Source organism: Loxodonta africana, chromosome 20 (genome assembly GCF_030014295.1).
Source record: "Loxodonta africana isolate mLoxAfr1 chromosome 20, mLoxAfr1.hap2, whole genome shotgun sequence".
Classification (NCBI taxonomy): Eukaryota; Metazoa; Chordata; class Mammalia; order Proboscidea; family Elephantidae; genus Loxodonta; species Loxodonta africana.
In genome coordinates, this window is record NC_087361.1 from 53,476,784 (window position 1) to 53,483,669 (window position 6,886).

Consider the following 6,886-nt stretch of genomic DNA (forward strand, 5'->3'; position numbering starts at 1 on the left):
CTTACAACAAGACAAACTGATTAGCAATGGTACTTTCTGTGATTTATAAAGCTTAGACAATAATGGAAACACAGCCTATTTGCTTAATCGTTTTAAATCTAAAAGGTTTTGCAGTGAAGGTTAATATTCCATGTTTATTTTCACGTTTGCCTTATACAGCCAAAGCTAGCTTCTAGTGCAGTTCTGAAATTAAAATGTATGTTACAGAGGTTAGTGTTGGCAGCTCAGGCTAGTAGGTACTTTGGAATATTTGGGAAGGTTTTAGGACCCAAATATCAGATTTCTGTGGCCCTATCATCCAGTCTTGATGGACAACAGCATCTTAGAACTCATAGGCAGCGAGTTCAGGAACAGAGGCTGCAGGCTCTGACGCTGAGGACCCCACAGAGGCCATTACCTCTTTAGAGAGTTTTAAGAGTAATCGGGGGAAGTCGATGTGATCTGTCATTTTTTAGGATGTAATCTGAGTGCAAGAGCCAAAATTACCCACAGGAAAGCTATGAGCCCCACAGATTTAACGGTTAATTTCACCTGCACCAAGATAGATGGTGAACTGCCTGAGTCCTCAGTGGTTGTTATAAAGCAATTCAGGTTCTTTTTCCACGATACTGAACTATTGAGGTACTTTGAGACATGCAATCAAATGGAAAAAGTATGTTTCCTGGTGAGAGTAAAGGAAGAAGTTTTAGCTATTTGGGCGAGTTCTTCCCAATTCTCTGTCTTGGGGCACACTTTTCCTTTGCAGGGTTTGGAGTAGTAAAAGGACCTCTTCTCACCCACGTGTTGGTGCATTAAATTCCCTGGGGAATCTTTTATAAAACCAACAGCCCTGCCCCAGATCAATTAAATCAAAGCCCCAGGGTGGGACCCAGGCATTGACAGTTAATAAAAGCTCTTCAGGGAACCTGGTGTGCATTCCGATTTGAGAAATGCTACCCTAAATACAGAAACATTTCCTTGGCATGTCCCACAAAACCTCATTATCAGCTAAGTCTAATATTGCAATATCTGAGAAAAACAGTCAGTAAGTACGGGAGACTTGGTCAGGGCACAGATTGGGGAACACAGGGACTGGATCCTGCAATGCTGAGAAGCTTAGCAATGATAAAACTTCTCTAACATGGACCAGCTGCATCTGAGGCTGCCCTTTGGGCTTCTCTAGACAAGCCTTCTCCTTCTCTTACCCCTTTCCTTTCTCCTTCCTTCTCTTCCTTCTCTTCCTTCTTCCCCACCCCTCCCCCTCTTGTTCCTGCCCCTCCTCCTCCTTCTTCTCCTTCTTCTTCTTCCACTTCTCCTTTTGCTTCTTCTTCCTCTTCTTCTTCTGCTTCTGCGTTTTCTGCTTTTCCTCCTTCTTCTCTGACTCATGGTGACCCCATGTGTTGCAAAATAGAACTGTGTTCCACAGGGGTTCCACGACTGTGAACTTTCAGATTGCAGATCTTTCTTCTGAAGCACATCTGGGTGAGTTGGAACCCCCAATCTTTGGGTAAAGAGTAGAGTGCTTAACCCTTTGTGCCACCTAAGGACTCTGCCACAGAGTAGAGGGCTACTTAAATGTAGTCCAGAGACCAGCAGCAAGAAGATTACCTGGGAAATGCAAATCCTCAAACCCCATCCAGACCTACTGAATCAGCATCTCTGGAGAGGGAGCCCAGGAATCTGTTTTAGCCAGCTCTCCAGATGATGGCTATGTATGCTAAAGTCTGAGAAACCAAGGCTGTAGAATGAATGAGGGAACTCTCATTTCTCCTTACCTTACCCTGTTTCTAGTATATATTTGACAAGGTTTTACTGATATTTATTTTAATATATTTATTATTTATATTTATTATTGATGAATTCATTATTTCTAATATTTTTAGGGTTCTGTTAGGTTTTCTGAGTTGAGAGCAAACTCAGTTATATGATATTAGTTCTCCTGCATTTTTTTTTTTTTTTAACGTAAGAATGATTTAAAAAAACGGTGATAGTGAACACCATAGTCCTGTTATACATTCATGGGAATTTTTTAGGGGTTTCAATAATAAATTTGATGGTAGATTTTGTTTCGAGAGAGGAATATTCTTCACCAATTTTACTAATATTTTTTATTATGAATAGATGTTGAATTTTATCTAACATCTGTCAAACATCTATTAAGAATTTTATTTTAAGCAGCAGAAATGTGTGGAGCAGAACGCAAATTCATGTAAAAAGACAAGACTTAATGTCTGACAGAGACTGGAGGAACCCCCGAAACTATAGCCCCCGGATGCTCTGTTAATCCAGAACTGAAACCATTCTGAAAGCCTATTCTTCAAACAAAGGTTAGACTGGACTAAGAAACATAAAATAATACATGTGAAGTCTGTGCTTCTTGGTTCCATCAGATACACAAGACCAAATGGGCATCTCCTGTCTGGAGGCAGGATGAGAAAGCAGGAGGGGACAGGAACTGGTTAAATGGGCACAGGGAACCCAGGGTGGAAAGTAGGACTGTGCTGTCACATTGTGAGGATTGCAACTAATGTCACAAAACAATATGTGTATAAATTTCTGTATGAGAAATTAACTTGATGTTCAGCATCATCAGTCATCAGAGGAATGCAAATCAAAATCACAATGAGATATCACTCCACACCACACCAATGACTATTGCCAGAAACAAACAAAAACAAGAGAAAAAAACAGTTGGTGAATATGTGGAGAAATTGGGAGCTTTGTCCATTGCTACCGAGAATATGAAATGCTGCATCGACCACAGAAAAGTTTGGTGGCTCCTCAAGTAATTTAACGTAAAATTACCATGAGAAAACCAAACCAAACCCAGTGCCATCCAGTGGATTCCGACCCATAGCGGCCCTAAAAGGACAGAGTATAACTGCCCCATAGAGTTTCCAAGGAGTGCCCGGAGGATTCCAACTGCCTTCCCTTTGGTTAGCAGCGGTAGCACTTAACAACTATGCCACCAGGGTTTCCATTTGCAAAAATTACCATAGGACCCTGTAATTCCACTCCTAGGCATACACACAAAAGAATTGAAAGTAAGGAAACAGATATTTGGATACTAACGTTCATTGCAGCATTATTCACTGAATCAAAAATAGGAACAACCCCACCCACCCACCACCCCCAGTGCTGTCCAGTCGATTCCGACTCATAGCGACCCTATAGGACAGAGTAGAACTGCCCCATAGAGAAACAACCCAAGTGTCCTTAAAAAGATGAATGGAAATGTGAAAAGTGGCTTATAGATACATGCAATATTATTCAGCGTAAAGAGCAATGAACTACTGATACTTGCAATAAATGGACCAACCGTGAAAACATTGTTCTCAGGGAAATAACTGAAACCCCAAGAGCAATTACTGCATGATCCCACTTATGTGAAATCTACAATGCAATAAGATATAGAGCAGATTAATGGCTCGGAGGGCTAGGGGCAGAAAGCATGGGGAGTGATGGCTAAAAACAAAACAACAAAATGAATATTCAAAAACAAACAAAAAGACACCTACAAAATACTACTATGTACTATTGATTAAAGATAATATGTAAAAGTATGTGACTTTCTACAATAAAAAAGAATTTTAATTTAGTCTCCTTTAAATTAATCACATGAATTTATAATATGACCATCCTAGCAATCCTAGAGTGAATACCACTTATTAGGTACTTGTAAAATACAACCGTAACTGTACGCACAATGTGACTATATTTGCTAATAGTCTACATATTTGCTTCAATGCTCACAACAAAAATACTAGTGCTGTGCTCTCTTCAGAAAATTTTGGAGCTTTCCTACTTTTTTCTATGATTTGCGGATTGTCCAAACTCCTCAAAATAGCCTCTTCATTGACTTCTTGATCCGCTGCTTTTGAGGCCATCTGGGTAATTTTTAGTGGTAAAAAACTTCCTCAGTAATTTCGTAGATATTATACTACAAATATTTCCTACTTTAGTAACATTCTGTAATTTTTGTCTTCCTAGAAAATAATCTGTTCTTCCAGATTTTAATAATATTAGCATAAATCAATACAAAACATTACCCAATAACTTTAACCTTTCTGTGTCTGGTGGCTTTTTCCTCTTACTCATTCCTAATTTGTGTCTTTACCTCGTTTTTCTGTCTTTGATAAACTACTTAAAAGTTTATCACTTCTGTACAATGAGCTCTTGAATTTATTAAACTTTGTAACTGCTTTTCGGCTTTCTGTTTAATTCATTGCTGATTAAATTTCCCTTCTTACAACTCTTTTTAAATGAAATTCCTTTTGGTCCATTTTCATTCTTACATAGTAATTTCTATTAACTTTTCTCTAAGTATACATTTAGCAATATCCCAATTAATTTTATGTGTGACCTTCTCATTTATTTAATTTTTAATACGACTGTTCTTTTTTCTACTCCAAAATTATTTACTTTCACTTTGTATAATGTGACTTTGTTTCTAAATTTATAATAGCGTTGTCAGTATCTGTAACCTACACTAATTCTAGCTTTTGGAATTCACTGATGTTCAAATTTTAAAAATTATACTATGGGTACTTTAAAGAAGACCATTTTTGTAAGGAATAGAATTTATTACTTATTTATTGAAAACTTTTTATCTTCCATTTATTTATTTGTTCACAACTTGGCTTTTCAAGGACTGAGGGAGGAAATTATCCTTTTACTAGGACTGATTTTCTGTCAGCTTAGCGAGACAGAATGTTTTCTTTGGTTTTCACTTTATCAGTTTCGACACTACCGCGTCACTCAGTAAAATTTAAGTCTCCTTTAAATTGCTCAGCATGCTATCTTTGCATAATATTAATATTGCCAACCCTTTTATATTTGTGTCCATTTGATGGCAAATCTTTACCTTACCTTTGTATTTTTGATCTTCTGATTTTTTTCAATGTGTATCTCATAGGAAATACATACTTATATTTGTAGTTTGCTTTTGTCTTAACAAATAATAGGTTTTTATTTTGATAGCTAAATTTGTCATTTATATTTTGATCTTACTTCTGTAGCTTTAATATTTTTTGACATCCTCCTTTTTAATTTCATTTTTTATGTTTTTATAGTCTGCTTTAATTACAATCTCTTCCAATTACTATTGGTTTTACTTAGTCTGTGAACATTTTGCTGCTTTCTAAAATTTTTAGCTCTTAACACTTAGTATCTTCTTTCACTTGTTAGACGTATTTCAATTATTTCTAATAAATTGTATGCTTACATGGTCTCAAAGCTGATCGTTACAGCTTAGAACCAAAACTCTCCTATTTATAATTTTTTTGTTTTTATTCAACTCTGAATTGGCCCATGTATAGCTTCAAAGAGTTTTTTGTTTGTTAGTTTTGTTTTGCCACTATTAAAGGTACTTAGTAATCTGCTTCTTCAATCTTTGCATATTTGAAAATTACTTTATATTATCCTAATAAATGCACAATACTTGAGGTGCTGTTAAAATTCTTGATTTATAAACCTTTTCCTTCAAAATATTGTAAACAATGATTGACTTTCTTCTGGTGTCCAAGCTGTGAAAGAGAAAGGAGGAATAGAATCATTACCGTTCTCTTTCAAACCCGTTGCTGTCGAGTCAGTTCCCACTCGTAGCGGCCCTGTAGGACAGAGTAGGACTGCCACTTACTTTACCTTTGGAAAACCTTACTTTAGGTTTTCCGAAGAGCAGTTGGTGCATTTGAACTGCTGACCTTGGTTAGCAGCCAGATACTTTGGGTGACTTTTTTCTGCCTAGTCTCACATAGAAGACTTGGTTTATGCTAGAAGTTCAATAACTACAGCAAGTTATACTTTGGTGCCCTTACTTTTCATTTATTTTGGTGTTTACTTTTAGTATCAATAGGTTCATTGACTTCAACTTAATGAAATTTCCATCTATTGTATTTTTTTTTAATTTTTTGTTTTTATTTGAGAACCACACCATTGTTGGTTTGCAAAAGATAATCCAATGATAATAGCCAAGAAATGTCGTGATAAAAACAAAAAAAAACAGACTTCCTGGCTCAAATGAAATTTTAATATAAACCTCACTCTAAGCTCCCTTTTACTAGAATATGCTCATGATTATAATAACAAAGTAGAATCAGCGAATCACACAAGTGATTTTTCTCCTGAATATATGAATTTTTTATAACGTCTCCCACAAATGAAACATAGACTCTGAATTGAAACATCTTTGTTAATGAGAAAGCACTTATCAAAATGTGTAGAAGTGACTCTCAAACTTGCATTGAAAGGAAAACTATTTAAATACAAGGCCAGAGAAGGGAAATATGCCTCAGAAGATGATGTCAAAACTTACGGAATGTGTGGAAGTCACAATCAGGGAAAATATATACGGCACTTGTTTTTCTATTGGATTGTATGGCTTTTTGTGTGATATTAAGACTTTTTCTGTTATCTTTGGCTGATTCATCTCTTCGTTCACAGCTTCCAGATTTCTGATCTTGATAAAGGCTTCCATTGTCCATAAATATACATATACTCTATTGGATTTTCTTTATGGAAGACTTTTATGTTCTGTTTCATTTTGTTTTCTGATTTTAGGGTTTTGGGGGTTTGTTTGTGTGGTTTTTGTTTTTGCTTTATTGTTTATGTTTAAGTCTTTCATCCTTCCAGAACATTTTTTAAGGTAGTGTAATTGGAGGTACATTTTCATTAGTTTCTAGATGTATAACCAGTTATATTAACACTATTTACTAAATAAGTAATCAATTTCTCACAGTATTATTCTACAACCTTCACCATATATTACATTATAAAAAGTAATTGGATGTATTTACAAATTATTACGTTCCTATCTCTTATTTTTTCCTTCTTAAGCCAAAACCATATTCTTCTTTTTTGTTATGTTCTTAATAAGTGTTGGAAATATATTTTATGTATATTTAGAATC